Consider the following 22,712-nt stretch of genomic DNA (forward strand, 5'->3'; position numbering starts at 1 on the left):
TGGACCATGCCCTGCAACTTTTGTGTAAAATTATATTCAAGAAATTTATCCTTTCATGTTCTTGTTTTAGATGGAGATTTTCTGCTTTTCATTTTTAATTTGGGGAAAAGAAATAAGTATCTTCAGGAAACACAAGCAACATTACTGTTAAAATTCTAACAGACCAATAGCTAGGCTTTATTACATCACTTTAATCAGGTGATTTGGTATTATACATTTAAAACTTCTTCTCTAAGGCAACTATAGATTACCTTGTAAGTGATACAGAGGAAACAAAAATGTGTTTTTTCCCTCTGTAAGAAAAATAATCTGATAGTTATAAAATATTTCTATATGCTCTATAATTTTTAGCCCAGAAAAAAGAGTACTATAAGTAAAAAAAAAAAAAAAAAAATGACATTATTGTCAAAAGTGCTGTTAGAAATGTGGATTTTTTTTTACTCCATTTGTTAAAATTAAAACTATATATATAAGCAATAGTTTTGGCTTCCATCCATGTTGGCTTTTAAACCATTGAAAAGATCGCTGCTTCTGCCCTTATAGTATAAAAGAGCCAGAACAACTTCAAGTTACATGACATTTCTTGAACTACCAGAAAGCTGAGGTCACTGGTCCCAAGTCCTAGGAAAGAACATGGCATTAGGGAGATATAAGAGGTGAACACATGCACTCACCCAGAGTAGACATGATCCAGGTACCTATAAGAAGAGTTCAGCCACGAGGACAATTGGTGAAGACCAAGTGTGGCCTGGTGAGACAGTGTGAAACCCCTGAGAGCATCAGAAATTGGAAGACTCAGTGTCTCCTTGCATGTCCTTTCTCAGCAAATCCCACCAGGTGCTTGCAAAAAAGATTGGAAAGAGCCCTGAGAAATATCCATTGCAGGGCAGGCCCAGGAGAAAAGCAACAGCCATGTCGGAGGGGCAAGAAACTCTACCAACTCTCTTTTCCTGAAGCTCCTGTACAGAGCAACAGCCTGCCTCTGTGAGGAGAAGGGCAATGGGCACTGTTGATTTTAAGGAACTGGCAAACAGTCATGACATGCAAAAATCAAATAGGTGTAAAAACCCTACTCATGGAGAAGAGGAATGATTACAGATTCAACTTATGGCTGCAGTTTGGAGAGAGGCAGGATAGACAAGAAGCTAAGTCCCTGGTGCTGGAGTAAATCATACCTGCCTCTGACTCATAGTCACACCACCACCCCCATTGCCACGGTGAGACATTTTGAATACGAAGTGACAGCAGACTACAACTGGAATAGAACAGGAGAGGACTAAGTATACAAAGAAACTTTCTCTGAGTCACATTACAAAATGACACAATATCCCCTAGTCATGGCAGTATTTCATTAGAATTTCCATGACTTAGTGAATGCCAGCACCTGAAGTCCTGTACTTTCCCAGACCTGTTTGAGGTTATTCTCTGGATACTGAACATTTATTTATTGCCTTATTAGACACTAATATCCCAATTTAAAAGGAATCCCCTTGCATGTCTCTGACTATTATTTATTGTTAATGATACTCACAATTGAACTTTTTCATTACTTTAAGCTAGCAGTGGAATATACTATACTCAGTATAATATATAACTGTCATCATTTAAGACATCATGAAATAAATTCTTCACCACAAAATCATGAATTTTATATTGCATATTCATAATGTGTAAAAGAAACCAATCAGATCAATGTTAGTTAAAATAATTTAACTTTGATAATCTTATTTTAATATCTCTATATCCAGTTCATCACAATTATAAATTTACCATTTTCACTCATTATCTGAATGACTACCAGTGTTTTGTATAATTTTATAAAGTTGACACTAAGTAATACCAGAGTATCATATTATTGGGTTTATTTTTTTTATTATTGGGTTTAATAATCTGTAAAACATTAAGAATAATTTTAATGTGGTAAATATTTGTAGAATACAAATTTAGCAGCATTAGTAAATAATCTGTTCCCTTTAGAGATTATCAGTTTATCAAAATCACTTTTAGATTAATCTGGGTATTTATCCAAAAGAATAGAAATCAGGATCTTGAAGAGATAATATTAAAAGCATGCCTGTGTTCATTGCAGCACTGTTCACAGTAGTCAAGATGTAGAAACAACTTAAATGTCTATTGATGGATGATTGGATACAGAAAATGTGCTATATACAACAATGGAATACTATCCTGTCTTAACAAAGTATGACATTATGCTATGTGCATCGACATGAATGAACCTTGAGGACCTTGTGCTAAGTAAAATAAGGCTGTCACAGAAAGACAGATACTACACAGTTCCACTTACATAAAGTATTTGGATAGATTCGTAGAGTCGAAGTATGAAATAGTCATCACCAGGGGCTGGAGGAAGGGGGAAATGGGAAGTTATTAACCAGTGGGCATAAAATTTCAGTTAAGGAATATGAATAAGCTCTGGAAATTTTGCATACAATAATGCAGCTATAGTCAACAATAATATGTTTCTTGTAGTTTGACATAAAACAACAAAATTTTGTAAAGCAATTATCCTTCCATTAAAAAAATAAATTTTAAAAATGTTTAAAAAATTGTTAAGAAGGTAGATCTCATGTCCTTATCATAATAATATTTTTACTACAGTATAATAAATTGCAAGTGTTCTGTTACCATTTTATCTCAAAAGATATCCATCAACCCTATTAAAAAACCGTCAATCCTTATTTCTCTGGTAGATGTCTTAACAGACAGCTGGGTTTTCTCAGATAAGGAAACATAAAATTCATGAGTGTATCTTACCTTACTGAAAGAGAAATTACATTCAAATTCATTATCTAAAGAAACAAAAACCTTTCTGATGTATGTCTTGCTACTCTTTAACAGGTTTTGGTCTCCATTTGAAGCCTCAGAATTGCTGCCAGTAATCACTGTTCATTTCCTTGACTGATCCAAGATGAAAATAAAAAATTATTTGTATTAGGTTGGTACAAACATAATTGCAGTTTTGGACCATGAATTTTAAGTCATTATAACTAGGCTCAAACACATCTTTATTAATCAAAATAGGAACCATTATAATCAACACATTTTTGCCAATGAGAATTAAGTTTGTTTATTCCTGTAGCATAAAAATTGGTGCTTCAAAATTCATCCAGTTCTTGGAAAGCATTTTCTGCCTCCTGCTGGTTGTAGAAAGTTTTTGCCTGCAAAAAGTTGTCGAGGTAGTTGGTTGATAAGAGCTCAGGTGGATGAGGCAAAACTTTGTAGCCCAGTTCGTTCAACTTTTGAAACATTGCTTTTGCGATGTGCAGTTGAGCATTGTCATGGAAAAGAATTGGGCCCATTCTGTTGACCAGCTGCAAGCGTTGCAGTTTTTGGTTATTCTCACTGATTTGCTGAGCCTCCTTCTCAGTTGTAGTGGTTTCACTGGGATTCAGAAAGCTGCAGTGGGTCAGACAAGCAGCAGACCACCAAACAATGACCATAGCCTTTTTTTGATGCAAGTTTGGCTTTGGGAAGTGCTTTGGAGCTTCTTCTCAGTCCAATCACTGAGCTGGTTATCACCATTGTCTTGTGAAATCCACTTTTCATCACACATCACAATCCAATTGAGAAATGGTTCATTGTGGTGGCATAGAGTAGGAGAAGACAACACTTCAATGCGTTTTTTATTTGTGGTCAGCTCATAAGGCACCCACTTACTGAGCTTTTTCACCTTTCTGATTTGCTTCAAACGCCAAACAACCATAGAATAATCAACGTTTAGTTCTTCTGCAACTTCTCATGTAGTTGTAAGAGATCAGCTTCAATGATTGCTCTCAATTGGTCATTGTCACCTTCCGATGGCCAGCCACTATGTTCCTCGTGTCCGAGGCTCTAGTCTCCTTTGCAAAACTTTTTGAACCACCACTGCACTGTACATTCATTAGCAGTTCCTGGGCCAAATGTGTTGTTGATGTTACAAGTTGTCTCCACTGCTTTACGACCCATTTTGAACTTGTATAGGTAAGTCACTCTAATTTGCTTTTTGTCTAATATAATTTCTATAGTCTAAAATAAATATAAAATAAACAGCAAGTAGTAAGTCATTAGCAAAAAAAAAAAAAAAAACAAAAAACAAAGTGAGAAATGTGCATTAAATTGATATATACCATTTATTTAAGAATATATTCCAATATCAAATGGCAAAGTTCAACAGTGTAAAACAGCAATTACGTTTGCACCAACCTAATAAAAGGGGAAAATCCTCACTCTTGTGAAAGCCAGAAAGCAGAATGATTGATAGCAGGTTCTTATGTTATTGATAGAAGTTTCTTATGTCATAACTAGATTAAGATTTCTTAAACTTTACTATGTATAAAAATCACCTATGGAGCTTGCTAAAAAGAAAGCCTGGTTAGTCCCACCTCCTGAGATTCTGATTCATTCAATCTGGCTGGTGTCCAGGAAGCTGCCATTTTTAGGGCACAGCTTTAATTAGACCTTAAGAGATTCAGAATCTAATGATCATTGGGGCATACTTTGAAAAACAACATATTTGTGACAGGTGTTTAGAGGTTGCAGAAGGTAGTTTTTTAACTATGCTAATAATGGGAAATTAAAGAGAATGACATCTTCTAAAGTATTATTGACTGTATTCTTTTCTTATTCTTTCTAATAAGATATATAGGATTCAGAGACATTTCACCAAAGGTGATACTCTTTACTAAACCATTAATCAAGTCACAAAAAGAAAGAGGAATTTTCCCCTTCTTCAATATACCCAACTTAAGATGTTAACTGTATTCCTTACTAAATGTGAATTTATCAAGTTTATCATTACTAAATATACCACATAGTCATTAATAGCAACTATTAAGTCTTTAATATATGCTGGCCTCAGTTCTAGGTATTTGGCTTGTATCATCTCATTTAATCATCAGAAAACCTCATATGAGTTAAGTGCTATAATTATTCCCACTTAATAAATAGGAAATTGAGATAGTAAGATTAAAACATTTGCATAAGATCACAAATCTTATAAGATATAGTAATTCTATATTTTTCAGAGGTATTAATAAAAACTCTCAAGTTAACTAGGATATCTATATATCTACATAAGGCTATCTATGTAAGGCTTTTTATCTTGAAATCTGTCCTTGTAAGCTTTACATATTTCATAAATCATTGTTTTGTGAGATACTATACAGATAGCATATTGAAAAGCAGAGATATTACCTTGCCAACAAAGGTCCGTCTAGTCAAGACTATGGTTTTTCCAGTGGTCATGTATGGATGTGAGAGTTGGACTGTGAAGAAAGCTGAGCGCCGAAGAATTGATGCTTTTGAACTGTGATGTTGGAGAAGACTCTTGACAGTCCCTTGGACTGCAAGGAGGTCCAACCAGTCCATTCTAAAGGAGATCAGTCCTGGGTGTTCATTGGAAGGACTGATGCTAAAGCTGAAACTCCAGTACTTTGGCCACCTCATGTGAAGAGTTGACTCATTGGAAAAGACTTTGATGCTGGGAGGGATTGGGGGCAGGAAGAGAAGGGGACAACAGAGGATGAGATGGCTGGATGGCATCACCGACTCGATGGACCTGAGTCTGAGTGAACTCCAGGAGTTGGTGATGGACAGGGAGGCCTGGTGTGCTGCGATTCATGGGGTCTCAAAGAGTTGGACACGACTGAGCGACTGAACTGAACTGAACTGAACTGATACAGTTAATAAAAAGGGAACATTTTTTATAAAAAATAAACAGATAAAATATTATGTCTGTCATTAAATTACACATGCATTAAAATCTTGATGTAGATCTGTAAGACCTGTTTAACTGAAACCTTTTTTTCCATTTTAATCAGCATTTTACTTATGATTCTTCATCATTCATAACAAAATGAGAGACCTTATATTAATAAAGTCTATAAATTCCCTTGCAGAGTTATAAAAGAAATATGAAGTTGACTTCATATTTCAAAGGTCACAAGTACATCTGGTTGAGTATATAGTTTGTGCAAAAATCCACCTCTTCTTTTTTCATTATACTACAGTAATAGATGGGTTCTTCTTAAAATCTTTTTGGAACACAAAACAGCAAGAGTTGATTCAAGTAAACCATGTTTCTCTAAATAATCAAGCTTAGAAAATATCATTTAAACTTACAGGAACTACTTTTCACTAAAAACATACTTTGACATTTATATCATCTAAGGAGACAAAGAATAGATAAGAAGGTTATCTATTGTTTATACTATGCTTGCTTGTAATATTTGAATTAGAAAGCAGGATATGATGATGTCAAGGCAAATAAGCTCATTTAAGTAAAAATCCAGTGATGTTTGTGCCTGTAACTATTTGCCACATCTCAAAGGAGAAACATAGTTTCCTCTAAATTTACCATAAGACTCCATTAGTTTTATTATATTCTCAAAGGGTTAGACTCACTATTCTTGCTAAGCTGTGAAATTGCAGTTCAATGTTCAGAACTTGTAAGAAATAGCATCTTAAAAATTGAAAATAACTTTGAGATTTTATAAAATTCATTTAATGCTTCCCTAATAATAAACATTCTATAACATCTGTGTATTTTCTATTTTTCTTGACAACATTCTGAACAGGAAAATGAAGATGGGGTAATTTTGATGTAATATTAGGGGGAAAGACATCATGGGTTCTAACAGTGACTTAAAAAAAGCAAAAGGACAACATGGAGATTCTGAAATGTTATTTGAAAGACATTGAAAATTGTCAATCAAAGACATTATAAACTACAGAGTTGAAAGAATTACACTAATCTGAGATGTGTTATGATTTTTTTTCAAAGTAAAATATGTTTTTCTTCAAGAGAAAGTGTCTCTTTGTAGCCATTTTAAAGTCTTCTTTCGGTTCAGAGCATGGCACATAATATGCCCTGAACAATAAGTGGATGAATGAATTCATGAGAGCACTGTCTATATGAGATCAACCTGATACTGGTAGAGTTTGGAGAAAAAAAATTGGGATACTATTTGGAAACTTCAGAATGCTTATGAGATCTTTCTTTACTTCATCTTCTTCATTATGAATACATTCATATTGTACTCTTAAGCAGACAGATTCAAAAAACTACTTAAGTGAAGTGAAAGTTTTTCAGTCATGTGTGACTCTTTGCAACCCCATGGACTATAGAGTCCATGGAATTCTCCAGGCTGGAATACTGGAGAGGGTAGCCTTTCCCTTCTCCAGGGGATCTTCCCAACCCAGGGATCAAACCCCAGTCTTCCACATTGGGCTGGTAAAATAGCAAATAAACTTCCTAAAATTATGTGTGTGTATGGATATTAATGTAATGTGCTAATGGATGATCCAGATCACCACACAGGCAAAATTCTCATAATAAGTGATGTTTACATTCTACCTGGCTTGAAAGTCACACTAAAATAAATTTACTATTGAGCATAGTTATTATCTCCAGAAAACTAGAGCCACAATGAACATTACAGGAGTAAATGAAGTGCCTGAAAAGTGTTTCATCTTCTAGTGAAAGTGAAAGTCGCTCTGTGGTGTCCAACTCTTTGTGACCCCATGGACTGTATCCATGGAATTCTCTAGGCCAGAATACTGGAGTAGGTAGCCGTTCCCTTCTCCAGGGGATCTTTCCAACCCAGGGATTGAACCCAGGTCTCCCACACTGCAGGCAGATTCTTTACCAGCTGAGCCACAAGGGAAGCCCAAGAATACTGGAGTGGGTAGCCTATCCCTTCTCCAGGAGATCTTCCGACCCAGGAATTGAACTGGGGTCTCCTGCATTGCAAGCGGTTTCTTTACCAACTGAGCTATAACTTTTACTTTAAATATGAATTTAAGCTTTCACTTGAATATCTCAATAAAACTGGAAGAAAAAAAGAAAGAATCCTTAGATGGAGAAGACAGCAACAAGAAGTAAGGGAGCCTCACCTACATTTTGGGTAATGAACACTTCATTCACCTACAATACTACTGTATGCCTGGCTTTCTAATTCCATGCTTGAGAAGGAGACTTCAGGGAATTGAGGGAATACTATTGGATAGGAACGTAGTCTACATGCTGCATGCAAACTGTGGAAATTGAAATGAAGAGATTAAATGAAAATAAATGAGAGGGAATGGGTATGTGTATACCTATGACTGATTCATGTTGATGTTTGACAGAAAACAAAAAAAAATTCTGTAAAGCAATTATCCTTCAATTTAAAAATATTTTTTTTAAAAAAGAAATGAAAAACCAAAATGAAGATTATCAGATAGGATTTAAAAAACATAACCTAGGGGGCAACAGAGGATGAGATGGTTGGATGGCATTGTCAACTCAATGGACAAGTTTGAGCAAACTCCAGGAGACAGTGAAGAACAGGGAACCTTGGCATGATGTAGTCCATGAGATCATAGAGTCAGACACAACTGACCAACTGAACAACAATACACTGTTTACAAGAGACAACTCTAAAATATAGAGATACAGAAAAGTTGAAAGTAAATGTATAGGTTAAAAAATTTTCTGCAAATGTGAATCAAAAGGAGTTTGTGAAGTTTGCATGGAAGACAAAGTAGTCTTTAAGGCAAAATGATTACTGAAAGTATCAATAACCTCAGATATGCAGATGACACCACCCTTATGGCAGAAAGTGAAGAGGAACTCAAAAGCCTCTTGATGAAAGTGAAAGTGGAGAGTGAAAAAGTTGGCTTAAAGCTCAACATTCAGAAAACGAAGATCAAGGCATCCGGTCCCACCACTTCATGGGAAATAGATGGGGAAACAGTGGAAACAGTGTCAGACTTTATTTTTCTGGGCTCCAAAATCACTGCAGATGGTGACTGCAGTCATGAAATTAAAAGACGCTTACTCCTTGGAAGGAAAGTTATGACCAACCTAGATAGCATATTCAAAAGCAGAGACATTACTTTGCCAACAAAGGTTCATCTAGTCAAGGCTATGGTTTTTCCAGTGGTCATGTATGGATGTGAGAGTTGGACTGTGAAGGCTGAGCGCCGAAGAATTCATGCTTTTGAACTGTGGTGTTGGAGAAGACTCTTGAGAGTCCCTTGGACTGCAAGGAGATCCAACCAGTCCATTCTGAAGGAGATCAGCCCTGGGATTTCTTTGGAAGGAATGATGCTGAAGCTAAAACTCCAGTACTTTGGCCACCTCATGTGAAGAGTTGACTCATTGGAAAAGACTCTGATGCTGGGAGGGATTGGGGGCAGGAGGAGAAGGGGACGACAGAGGATGAGATGGCTGGATGGCATCACTGACTGAATGGACGTGAGTTTGAGTGAACTCTGGGAGTTGGTGATGGACAGGGAGGCCTGGCGTGCTGCGATTCATGGGGTCGCAAAGAGTCGGACATGACTGAGCGACTAATCTGATCTGATTTTACAATTTTTAAAGGTTAAATTGATGAGGAAGATACAATTCTAATTTATTAATGGTTAATTTAATTTATTTTTCTTTTTTTATAAAGAAAAGTTTAACAAAACCATCAGGAGACATAGATACATATACAGTGAGGTTGGAATGTATTAACAAAACCCTCTCAATAGCATGTATTTACAACCAGCAAGTTGAAAATTACTAAGGATATAGAAGATATAAATAATGGTAACAAGAAATATAATCTAATATATCTGTATGGAACACTGTACACAACAATTTCTGAATTCATGCTTTATAAGCACATATGCAGTATTAACAAAAATTTGTCATACATGTCTCCATATAGCAAGTCTCAAAAAATTTAAAGAGATAGAACTTATTGTAGTTTTCTGATTGCAGTGCAATTAATTCAATCAGTTAAGAATGAATAACAAAAATAGAGGCAAAAATCTCCAAATGGTCGTTATCAGGGGTCAGAGGGAGAGTGAAAAGAGGAATTGTTTTTAATTGGGTATAGAGTTCAGATTTGCCAGGTGAAAAAGTTCTGGGGATATGTTTCATAACAATGTGAATATATTTAACATTAAAGAACTTAAAAATGGTTAAGATGATAACTTTTGTATTTTTTACCACAGTAAATATTTTGTGGAATAAAACTAAATCATGAATTAAAGCTTATCAATTTTATGTGAGAAAAGGAAGGCTGGATATCTTTTAAAAATCTATTGCCAAATCTAAGGTCTTAAAGATTTACCCGTATATTTTCTGATAAGACATTTGCAACTTGAGTTAGTGCATTTAGGTTTTTGTTCCATTTTAAATTAATTTTTGTACATAGTGTGAGCTGTAGTTCCAACTTCATTCCTTTTCATGTGGCTATCCAGTTGTTTCAGTACTATTTGTTGAAAAGTATTCTTTCCCTCACCAAATGATCTTGGCAGTATTGTCAAAAATCAACTTATATATAGATTTATTTCTGGACTATTCTATTCTGTTGGTCAATAAGTCTATTCTTATGACAGTATGAAGCTGTTTTTCTTACTGTAGCTTTGTAGTAAGTTTTAAAGTCCAGGAATGTGAGTCCTCCAAATTTTTTCTTTTCCAGATAGTTTTGGATATTTAGGATCCCTTATGAATTCCATATGAATTTTAGGATCAAGTTTTCCATTTCTGAGAAAAAATAATTGAGATTTTATAGAAAATGCAAAGAATATGAAGATAACTTTAGGAACTATTGCTGTCTTAATAATGTTAAGTTTTCAGTCTGTGAACAGGGGATGTCCTTCAATTTGCTTAGGTCTTTAATTTCTTTCAGCTATATTTTATAGTTTTCTGCTCATAAGTCTTACACCTCCTTGACTAAATTTATTTCTAAGTACTGTATATTGGGGGATGCTGTTGTCAAAAGAATTTTGTTACCTTCCTTTTATATAGAAATGCAACTGAGCTTCTACAGACTGATCTTATATCCTACAACTTCACTGAATTCACGTATTAGCTCTAACAGGTTTTTTTTTTTTTTTTTTTTTTAATGTACATTCTTCAGGATTTTCTATGCATATGGCCATATCATCTGTGAATAGAAATAGTTTTCCTGCTTCCTTTCCAACTTGGATGCCTCTAATTACTTTTTCTTTCCTAATTGCTCTGTCTAGGACTTCCAGTGTAATATTGAATAGAAGTGGTAAGGTGAACGTCCTCATCTTGTTCTTGATCCTAGAGGAGAAGCTTCCACCATTAATGATTGTTCATTAAGTATGATGTTCATACTGTTCATGGGGTTCTCAAGGCAAGAATACTGAAATGGTTTGCCATTCCGTTCTCCAGTGGACCACGATTTGTCAGAACATTCCACCATGTCCCATCTGTCTTGGGTGGCCCTACACAGCATGGCTCATAGTTTCATTGAGTTAGACAAGGCTGTGGTCCATGTGATCAGATTGGTTAGTTTTCTGTGATTGTGGTTTTCATTCTATCTTCCCTCTGATGGAGATGGATAAGAGACTTATGGAAGCTTCCTGATGGGAGAGACTGACTGAGGGGGAAACTGGGTCTTGTTCTGATGGGCAGGGCCATGCTCAGTAAATCTTTAATCCAATTTTCTGTTGAAGGGCGGGGCTGTGTTCCCTCCCTATTATTTGACCTGAGGCTAAACTATGGTGGAGGTATTGAAGATAATGGCAACCTCCTTCAAAAGGTCCCATGCATGCATTGCTGTACACAGTGCCCCCAACCTTGCAGCAGGCCACCACCCAACCACACCTCTGCTGGAGACTCCTGGACACTCACAGGCAAGTCTGGGTCAGGCTCTTGTGGGGTCACTGCTCCTTTCTTCTGGGTCCTGATGTGCACAAGGTTTTGTTTGTGCCCTCCAAGAGTCTGTTTCCCAGTCCTTTGTAAGTTCTGGTGGTTCGTTCTATGGTGGGTTTAATTGGGACCTCCTCCAGGAGGGCTTATGCCATACCCAGGTCTACCGCACCCAGAGCCCCTGCCCCTGCAGCAGTCCACTGCTGACCTGTACCTCCACAGGAGACACTCAAACACGGTTCTGTCTCAGCCTCTGTGGGGTTAGCTGTACACTTTTCAGAAATGTACTTTATCATTTTGAGGAAATTCCCTTCTATTCCTTGCTTGTGGACATTTTATTTTTTAATCAAGAAAGAGTGTTCAATTTAGTCAAATAAGTTTTCTGCATCAATCTAGAACATAATAGGTTATTTTTCCCCTTCATTCCACTAATATAGCTCCAGTGTAGAAGAGATGAACATCTGTGAAGTAAGATGAGAAATATGATTTAATAATTGAATCTACTAACATGGAAATCATAGTTAGCTTAACAGTAGTTGGTTTGGTGAAATGTAACAATAAATCCCAACAGGATCCAGGCTCAATAGGAAATGAGAGATGAAAAATCGGAGTTCTCAACTCTTGTAGTCTCCTCAACTCTTTTGAGGAACTTTGCAATAAATGAGAGATTAGGAAATGGGGAGGTATCTTGAAGAAGACAATGTCAATATAAGAGGTTTTTTTTAATATAGGAGAAGTTATAGCATTTTATATGCAAATAAGAATGATTTAAAAGAGAAGAAATTTATAAGGCTAGTGTTAAAGGAGAATCACTGGAGCCAGTAAGGATGGTATCTAGTGGACAGGTCGAGAGAATGACCTAAACAGAAGTTCTGACAGTTCCTCCATCATAAAAGGAAAAAGATAACACCATATAGTCACAGGTGCATGTGTCTGGGTAATTGAGTTGGGTGAGGGTTTTTAGATGTTCTCATTTGATTACCTCTTTATTCTCAGTTAACTTTGAACTCTCAACTCTTGAGACTAGGGATGTGGGAAGATGTTTTAGCTGTATGAGGAGAGAGGAGAAGGTGTGAAATGATCTGAGGGAGAAAGCTCAGGAAATGTGATATGACTGTAAGGTGTCATTTGAGACCCAATATATATGATACTGGGCTTCCGTGGTGGTCTTCCCAGGTGGCACAGTGGCAAAGAATCTGCCTACCAATGTAGGAGATGCAAGAGACACAGGTTCGATCCCTGGGTCAGGAAGATTCTCTGGAGAAGGAAATGGTAACCCATTCCAGTATTCTTGCCTGAAAAGTCCCATAGACAGAGGAGCCTGGCAGGCTCTGGACACAAAAGAGTCAGACACAACTGAGCAACTAAGCACACACATATGCTATAATACATTCAAATATATACTATATATTATGTATGTAAAGTTATATATGTAAATTATATATATATACATATAGAGAAAGCATATGTATATATATATATATATAATTATTAATGATTCTAAATTATATGTAAATAAGTTTGCTAATGTACCCATTAATTTAGTGCTTGGTACAAAACGAATGTCTCACCATTTGGCCTTTTCCTCATATCAGTTTTCCTTGTGATAGAATTTGTGGTAAATATCAGCATGTCATTTACATGCAGTGAAAAGATAAATATAACTCAATGATGACTGTCTACTTCTAACAAGGAGATAGGGGTCCCAGTACCTGCTCAGTTGCTATAGAAAGGGACATCATTTTAGATACCATAATTCTGGAAGAATACATAGGAACAAAAATTATGAGTGCTTGTGCCCAGTCAAAGGAGGGAAATCTTGAGAATGCATGTTTTAAAAATAAAAAGTCATCTTTATTTCCCTTGTATGAGATAACTACAAAAATATGAAACTAATCCATTCTATAAGATTAAATTAACTTGCTCACAGGACTGGTGACAGTAGAGTTTTTTTCTTTGTGTGAATTCTTAGATATGACACAAAAAGCCAAACCTCCATCATATAAACCCCGGCTTACCCACATATGTGGGTTAAAGTCTTGCCATTCTAAATCACAGAGTTTTATATTTTTAAAAGGCTTTTTTGCAGCACATTTGTAGCACTAACTGAGGAGACACTGGACATGATCTTATTATTGACATACCTACAGTATTCCACACACAGTGCTCATCAGAAGAGGCCTGATAACTAAATGAATGAACAATTAAAAAAAACTTAGCTTTCACATTTAATACCAATTGTGATTCTAGGAATCACATTTCTAATATAAACAATGCCCTTGAAATGTATCCCAGCTACAGTGTTCCTTAATTGAATATTATTCATGTCCGTTAAACAAATATCTGAGTTAGAAAATGTTACCCCATTTTACCTGATAATTTTATACATATATTACTGGTTAACTTTTTTTTTAATTTAAAAAAACATTTATACTGAGCTTGTATGTTAGATATTCTTCCAAGGACCTTAAAAATATTGATTTCATCCTTATAGAACTGTGTTAGGTGTTATCATTTTTATTTTAAATATAATTAAATTGAGGCTCATAAGTTTAAGCAGTCTGTCTAAAGAAATCAGATATTTAGTAGTGAAGCTGCATTTAAATGCAGGCAGTCAGGCTTCAGGACCTGGGCTCTTACCCAATAAATAATACTGTTATAAATAAAATATAACAGTTAAAATGGATAACTAATAAAATAAAAATTGAAAATATTTGTATATCACTCAGAATTATCTTAATTAACACTCTTCAGTGTCAGGGAGCATACACTGAAAAGGAGATTAGTTTCCAGAAAGTGTATTAATAAGTGCTTTCAGAAGCAGTACCGTATGGGAAGAGAATGAAACAGGATTAAGCATAGGGTGGGGTGTGATTCAATCACACACACAAAAATCTTAGCTGACCTCATGTGAAGAAGCTCTGAACCCAGAAAGACTCTTCAAAGTAGTCCTAAATGGATGTATTGAAATCAAGATTTTATATCCTTGCATCAACCAGTCATTGGATACAGTCTGCCTGCAGAAAAAATGTCCTAACCTTGCACAAGGCTGCTGTCTTCAATCCAAGGCAATTCTCTAAAAGCTCTAATAGCTGCAAGCTCTCTCTCAAGGGGCAGTACTTCCATGAGCTGGGTTTCAATTTTGAGGAGTTATCTGGATAGTACATAATAGCCTCTGCCACAGGTATAGGAAATACAGTTTGGGTAGCATTGGCCTAAGCCATGATCTTTTAGAACTCATTACGTTACACCAGGTCAAGAGCAATCTATATTTTGTAACTACCCTTTTTACACGAGGGTAGTGAGTTGGAGGGATTTCAAGGCGGATCAAGGAAAAGGATCTGATCACTTGGTGGCAGTAGTATATAAGGAGCTGTATTCAGGCAGCACTTTGATAGGTTGCATTCCAGGGGATGTTCCTTCCTGCAGAGGACCTCCCAGAGGCTAAGTGTAAGGGCTTCCCCAGAAGGAGAAAAGGGCATGGGGTAGATGGGAAATCAGGTTTATGTGTGTAGGTGATGTTGATTGCCCAGCAGCAAGGTGGGGAGTCTTGCAGTCAGAGAACTCTGAAGGGCAGCAGAGGAGTCTTTCAGAGCTACAGATCTTCTCTTGTCCAGATAGAGAAGATGTTGGGTGCAGTTTTGTGGAGATATGCAAAACAGGAAAACTCTGGTGACAATCTGCTTTATCTGTGCTATTTTTAAAATAATAATGTATAAAAATTAAGTTTGGTGCTGATAGGCTTTTGAGCAAATGATCTTCACCTACTATAAAGAAGTAAACAATATAGAACCAAGGTGCATAAGCTGTCTTTGGCTTATTTATGTAATATCTCTATGGCCCTCATCCAGGTACTAAAGCCTATATACCAAGACAACTGTATTTACAACATTCAATTTAGTAGAATGCAATTCATTTATTTTGAAGCTTAATATGAAAGTATGACCAATGTAATGACATCAGAATAGTTTTAAAAACCATCAAATGCTATAAATGAATATACCATGTGGCTGGAGTTTTATTTTCTTATAAAGTATTAATTTTGCTGTGTACCCATATGATCTACTTTATTGATTTGGTGTTTCATCTACTAGAGCCTTCAGTCATGTCCCACTCTTTGGGACCCCATGAACTGTAGTCCGCCAGGCTCCTCTGTCCAGATCTCCTGGAGGAGGGCATGGCAACGCATTCCAGTATTCTTGCCTGGAGAATTCCATGGACAGAGCCTGGTGGGCTACCCGCCATAGGGTCGTGAAGAGTCAGACATGACTGAAGCGACTGAGCACAGCACTACTAGAGCCTTATTGAAGTATTAAAGTATCATAATATCAGTGTGTTTTTATCTTTCATTTTCTCCTTGTATCTCCTGTGGTTGTTGTGTTTCTAGTGCCTGATTATTCATAACTATTACATATATAATTTGATTGGGACTTTAGCATTTCAAAGTGCCCTTCTTTCCCATGAAAAATGCTTTTGGTTCATATTATACTTTACTTGATATGGTTGGTGGTTTAGTCGCTAAGTCATGTCCTAGTCTTTTCTGACCCCATGGACTGTAGCCTGCCAGGTTGCTCTGTCCATGGAGTTCTCCAGGCAAGAGTACTGGAGTGTGTTGCCATTCTCTTCTCCAGGGGAATCTTCCCAACCCAGGGACTGAACCTGGATCTCCAACATTGGCAGGCAGATTCTTTACCACTGAGCCTCCAGGGAAGCTCACTTTATTTGATAATTTGATAATTAAATTTGTATTCCTTATTGTTTCCTTTTGCCTGGTGCACCTTGACATATTTATTTTAGCATTTATAAATCACTTTGTTTAATAAAGAATGTGCTTGTATCTTAGATTGTAAGTCAAAATCAATATTATATTTAATAGGTGTGTTAGACCCATGTTGTTTCTCACAGAGTTGAATTTGAACATTTTTTTGATGCCTAGTCAAGTGCTCCTTGTACCTCTACCAATGGCTTCCGACCCTGGATCCTTAGAAACCAGGAGCCCTGGGGATACTTGAAGGAAGAAATAGGACCATTGTTTTAAAAGCTCAAGTAGCTATCCCTTACCTGTTTCCCCATAAAAAGGCCATGCAGGTAAATGAAAAGTTGAAGTGTGTTAGCTGGAATTACAGAAACTCAGTGAGGAACATAACTCCCTTACTCTTAACGGAAACTATATTGAATGATTTCAAATCTGAGTCAGAACAGGTGAATAAGTATTACTCAGTAAACAGCTTTCTTTGAAAGCCAGCCTCTTTCAGAACACCAGGAAAAATCAAGATAAAGTCGTCTTGGTTGGAAAGGGGTTGTGAACTGTTCAACTGAAATGTGAGTACTATTTTATACATTTTATTTTTACTGTCACAAAGTATATATAACATAACATTTGCTGTTTATTCACTTTTTAATGTAAAATTCAGTGGCATTAATTGGATTAATTAATTAGTGTTACATACCTATCACTGTTTTCACCTCAAACATAAATTATGTAACCACTAATCAATAATTCTGATTCCCCCTTCCATTCAGCTCCTGGTAACCTCTAATATACATTCTCATTGTATGCTTTTTTTTCTTTTTCAAGTATTTCATATAACTGGCATCATATAATATTGGGCTGGCCAAAAGTTCCTTTGAGTTTTTCTGTAACATCTTATGAAAAGCCCAACCAAACTTTTTGGCCAACCCAATAATTTATACCTTGGCTTATATCATTTAGCATAATATTTTCAATATTTGTCCATGTTATAGCATGTATCAGAACTTCATTTTTTATTATTAGAGCTGAATAATATTTCATTGTGTGTGTATATCACATTTGTTTATCCTTTTATCTGTGGATGAGCACTTAGGGATTTTCTACCTTTGCCTGTTATGAATGATGGTATAATGAACAATGGTACGTATTATCTGAGTATTTTTAATTATTTTGTGTATATACCTAAAAGTGGAATTTATGGGCCATATAGAAGTGCTCTGTTTAACTTTTAAGTATGTAAACTCTTAGCACATTTTTTAGTTGGGTTGTTTGTCTTTTTGTTGTTGAGTTGTAAGATTATATACATATTATAAGACTATATATAGGGGCTTCCCAGGTGGCACAGTGGCACAGAATCTGCCTGCCAATGCAGGAGACTCAGGTTCGATCCCTGGGTCAGGAAGGAAGGAAATGGAGAAGGAAATGACAACTCACTCCAGTATTCTTGCCTGGAAAATTCCATGAACAGAGGAACTTGGCGGGCTTGGTTCATGGGCTCCCAAAGAGTCGGACATGACTAAGCAACTGAGTTCACACACACAGACACACACATACATTATATACATACAAACACACAAACATGTTTTAGATATGAAAACTTTAGCCAATACCTGATTTATAAGAACTTTATTGCATTTTGTGTTTTTTTTTTTTTTTTCCATTTTCTTAATAATGTCTTTAGAGGGACAAAAGCTTTTAAATTTAAGGAAGTTCATTTTTCACTTTTTTATCTGGTGCATCATGCAAATTTCAAAAATACTTCAACAGATACAATGACAGAACTTTAGTTAGCAATGTTATTGGAATTCTGAAGTTGCACAGAATTAATAGTGAATGCTTTGTTATACTTTTAATTGATGTTCAAATCATGACTTTTCCAGTGCCAGATTATTTCTTTGGACCCTAAGGGCCTATGTCACTGTGAATCAGCGTGACTGACATGCCATAATTAAGTACCAAATATGACAAAGAACTGTCACTCATTTTTACAGAAAAAAATTGTAGTATTTTTCTGTATCCTGCTGACTTCATAAATGCGGATACAATTAAAAACCCAGGAAGGCAATTACAGAGAAACATAAAGTGATGTAGTTGTGATGGCAGTATTAGTCAGCTTAAGAGTAATAGCTTGTACTCTGATTGACATTGGCATCCTGTGCATTACATCTGTTAAAATCAGACTAGCAATTAAAATGTAAGAAAACAGGTTTGACAGCATAGCCTAATGCCCACCAGTTACACAGATGACTCAAAGTGTACCTTCCTGGCATTTGATAATTGCTGAGATTATTTATGGTAATCACATCAGTGATTATCATAAGTAAATAATGTATTTTGAGCACTCATGGTTAGCTATATTATCAATAATTATTATATGGCTATTATAAACAAAGTTCTGTGCTGTCTACCCAGTTTGTTTTGGGGCCTGTTAAGTATGCACACCCTTATAGCTTCATGTATGCACACACTGCATGCACACACTCACACACATACTCCCCACTAAGAACATATTTGAGTAGCTTATGATGAAATGAGGTTTATGCACATAAATGATTACACTTCATGGCCATCCAAGAACAAGACGCTTTGCAAGCTTCTGTCATGCTTCAGTGCTACTTCTAGCTTGAAAGTGATATCCTCCAAATAGATAATCAGGGACATAAGTATTTGGTTGTGCCTTGGTGCATTCTGGAGTCTCCATCCAGCCACCCTCTCCCATTCACGTTTAGTAGTTGGTAGGCATTAAGACATTGGAGAAGGAAACGGCAACCCACTCCAGTACTCTTGCCTGGAAAATCCCACGGACGGAGGAGCCTGGTAGGCTGCAGTCCATGGGGTCGCACAGAGTTGGACACGACTGAGCGACTTCACTTTCACTTTTCACTTTCATGCATTGGAGAAGGAAATGGCAAATCACTCCAGTGTTCTTGCCTGGAGAATCCCAGGGACAGAGGAGCCTAGTGGGCTGCCGTCTATGGGGTTGCACAGAGTCAGACACGACTGAAGCGACTTAGCAGCAGGCATTAAGACATGTATGGAACCCCGAAACATAATCTTTTCTGTATGTTGCCTTCCATGATGCCAAACTGAAGGTTCGTTCAAGGGCTTGCTGTGTTTCTTTTGCTTTAGTTTATACATGTCCTTGTCTGGAGTCTTTTGTTCCTACACTGAGTGAGACAGAAAAATGAATCCAAAAGAAGTTGAGAGCTGTAGTCCACTCCTTTTGGTTTAACATGCCATGGGTAGGATACTTCTGCAGTCAGCAATCAGAAGTTTTCAAATAATAAACCTATGGTGTTGGTTGGCTCCCATATTGATTTATTTATGCCTCATCTTTTACAAAACCTTTTAAAGGTATCACAAAGATATAAAACACAAGAAAACATGAATTACAAGTAATTCTTTTAGGAAACAAGGTTAGAGACATCTCCTGCAGTCAGGGCTGTGATATAGTATGGTTATATCACTTGCTCTGGATAGGGCACAATGTCTTTCTAACAGCTGGTGTATGAAAGAAACATGAAAAGTGGCACAGTCATGCTCTATGCAATAAAAAACCAATTAATTGCTTGAAAGAGTCAACTGTTCTTCCTGATGCTAACATCCGAAAGCCATTTCTCCCTATATTTTTATTAAAAAGACTGGAAAGCCTTTGATGATGTCCTTATCTAAACATCAAGATGAATTCTTTAGAATATTTCTGTTTCATCTGACATTGTTAGTAGATGACATCACAACACAATAATCGTAGCCTTACTGTGGTTGGAAGAGGACATAGTAGATTTTAGGTACAGGGCTTCTGGCTCAGTTGATTTAATTATCAAGTAGATTTTAGAGCACCTAGAGGAACAGACAGGTTGCAAAGCTTTCTTCTCATCATTTACTAGTATTCTTCAGAAGATGCTTTAGGTTTTTTGTGTACCTAGGCGAGCAGTTAGTGAGATACTGTTCTGTTTACTGAGAGGTCATGTGCAAAGTGATTCAGAGACCCAGCTTTGCAGTCTTGGGTTTTTATGCCAGCAATATCACTCAGTAGCTCTGTGATCTTGATCAAATTGCTAAACCTCAGTATGCTTCAGCTTTCATATCTTTAAAAACAGATACTGCCTGTTTCAGAGGGTTCCTGCCCTGGGTAAGCTGAGCAGGCTTTGACATCCAGAGAAAGCTCCTAGTGAAAGAGTTGTGGTTGTTGGCAGTTGGAAGATGGCCCAGATAAATCCCAACCTGGAAACTAAAAATGTCCTGGGATAAAAATGAAGGGTTCTGCAGAGTGCCTGTCATATTTAACAGTTTAAATAGTATCTATTGTATATCACCTAAATTATAGCAGTTCAGTTACAAGTAAACAATATATACCATAACTAATAATTGAGTTAAAGGTTGATGATCTTCATGTGGAAAATGAGGAGCATCACAAGGATTAATGTGTAAGTGAAAGGCAACCCACCCCACTCAGGAAGTTCTTATGAAAGGGGTCAAAATTCTCTTTAGGACATAGTTGTAATCCTGCTTTAATGGATAGACCAGTGTGTAACCAATGTCTCCACTTTCTGTTCCAAAAGAACAGCCAGGAAAATTTTTAACATGGAGATTTTTGTTAATTGTGGTAAAATCGGTGTAACATAAAATTAATGATTTTTAAGGTGCATATCTGGTTGATATTTAGCACATTCACAATGTAGTACAACCACCATCTCTATCCAACTCCAAAACTATCATTTCTACAAAATGAAATCTTGTACCCATCAAGTAGTTACTCCCTAAGATCCTTTCCTCTAGCTTCTGACAACCACCAGGATGCTTTCTGTACTGTGGATTTACCTCTTCTTGACAATTCATATAAATGGAATCATACAATAGCTAATCTTTTATGTCTGCCTTCTTTCATTTAATATTTCCAAGATACGTTTACATTGTTGAGTTCATCAGTCGTTCTTTTCCTTTTATGATTGCAAAGTAATGTCACAGTTTATATATTTATCTATTGATGAGCATTTGGACTGTTTCCACCTTTTGACTGTTGTGATTGTGCTACAATGAACATTTGTATCAAGTATTTATTTGTGTATCCTTTTGCAGTTATTTTGTATTTAAACCTAGAGGTTGGAATACTTGGTTCATATGGGGTTCTGCCTTTAGCTTTATAAGGACAGTTAAACTGCTTTCCAGAGTGGCTGCTCCATTGTACTTTGCCACCATCTATTGACAAGGATTCCAGTCTCTCCCCATCCTCACCAATACTTCTTATTTTTTTTTTTAATTTCACAAAATGGCATATCAATGTGGTTTTGATTTGCATTTCCCTAATATGCCAGCAAAGTTGGAAAACTCAGCAGTGGCCACAGGACTGGAAAACGTCAGTTTTCATTCCAATCCCAAAGAAAAGTAATGCCAAAGAATGCTCAAACTACCACACAATTGCACTCATCTCACACGCTAGTAAAGTAATGCTCAAAATTCTCCAAGCCAGGCTTCAGCAATACGTGAACTGTGATCTTCCTGATGCTCAAGCTGGTTTTAGAAAAGGCAGAGGAACCAGAGATCAAATTGCCAACATCTGATGGATTATCAAAAAATCAACAGAGTTCCAGAAAAACATCTATTTCTGCTTTATTGACTATGCCAAAGCCTTTGACTGTGTGGATCACAATAAACTGTGGAAAATTCTGAAAGAGATGGGAATACCAGACCACCTGATCTGCCTCTTGAGAAACCTATATGCAGGTCAGGAAGCAACAGTTAGAACTGTACATGGAACAACAGACTGGTTCCAAATAGGAAAAGGAGTTCATCAAGGCTGTATATTGTCACCCTGCTTATTTAACTTATATGCAGAGTACATCATGAGAAATGCTGGACTGGAAGAAACACAAGCTGGAATCAAGATTTCTGGGAGAAATATCAATAACCTCAGATATGCAGATGACACCACCCTTATGGCAAAAAGAGAAGAGGAACTAAAAAGCCTCTTGATGAAAGTGAAAGTGGAGACTGAAAAAGTTGGCTTAAAGCTCGACATTCAGAAAACGAAGATCATGGCATCTGGTCCCATCACTTCATGGGGAATAGATGGGGAAACAGTGGAAATAGTGTCAGACTTTATTTTTTTGAGCTCCAAAATCACTGCAGATGGTGACTGTAGCCATGAAATTTAAAGACACTTACTCCTTGGAAGGAAAGTTATGACCAACCTACATAGCATATTCAAAAGCAGAGACATTACTTTGCCAACAAAGGTTCATCTAGTCAAGGCTATGGTTTTTCCTGTGGTCATGTATGGATGTGAGAGTTGGACTGTGAAGA

The 22,712-nt window shown here is 36.6% G+C and overlaps 1 pseudogene; it reads right to left on the bottom strand.

Moving 5' to 3' along the window:
- Positions 1 to 3,029: 3,029 nt before the first annotated feature.
- Positions 3,030 to 4,433, bottom strand: LOC147340110 (histone-lysine N-methyltransferase SETMAR-like; annotated as a pseudogene).
- Positions 4,434 to 22,712: the final 18,279 nt, after the last annotated feature.

The sequence above is a fragment of the Bos grunniens genome, chromosome X (genome assembly GCF_055505025.1).
Source record: "Bos grunniens cultivar Pamir isolate PY7600 chromosome X, Bosgru_T2T1.0, whole genome shotgun sequence".
Lineage (NCBI taxonomy): Eukaryota > Metazoa > Chordata > Mammalia > Artiodactyla > Bovidae > Bos > Bos grunniens.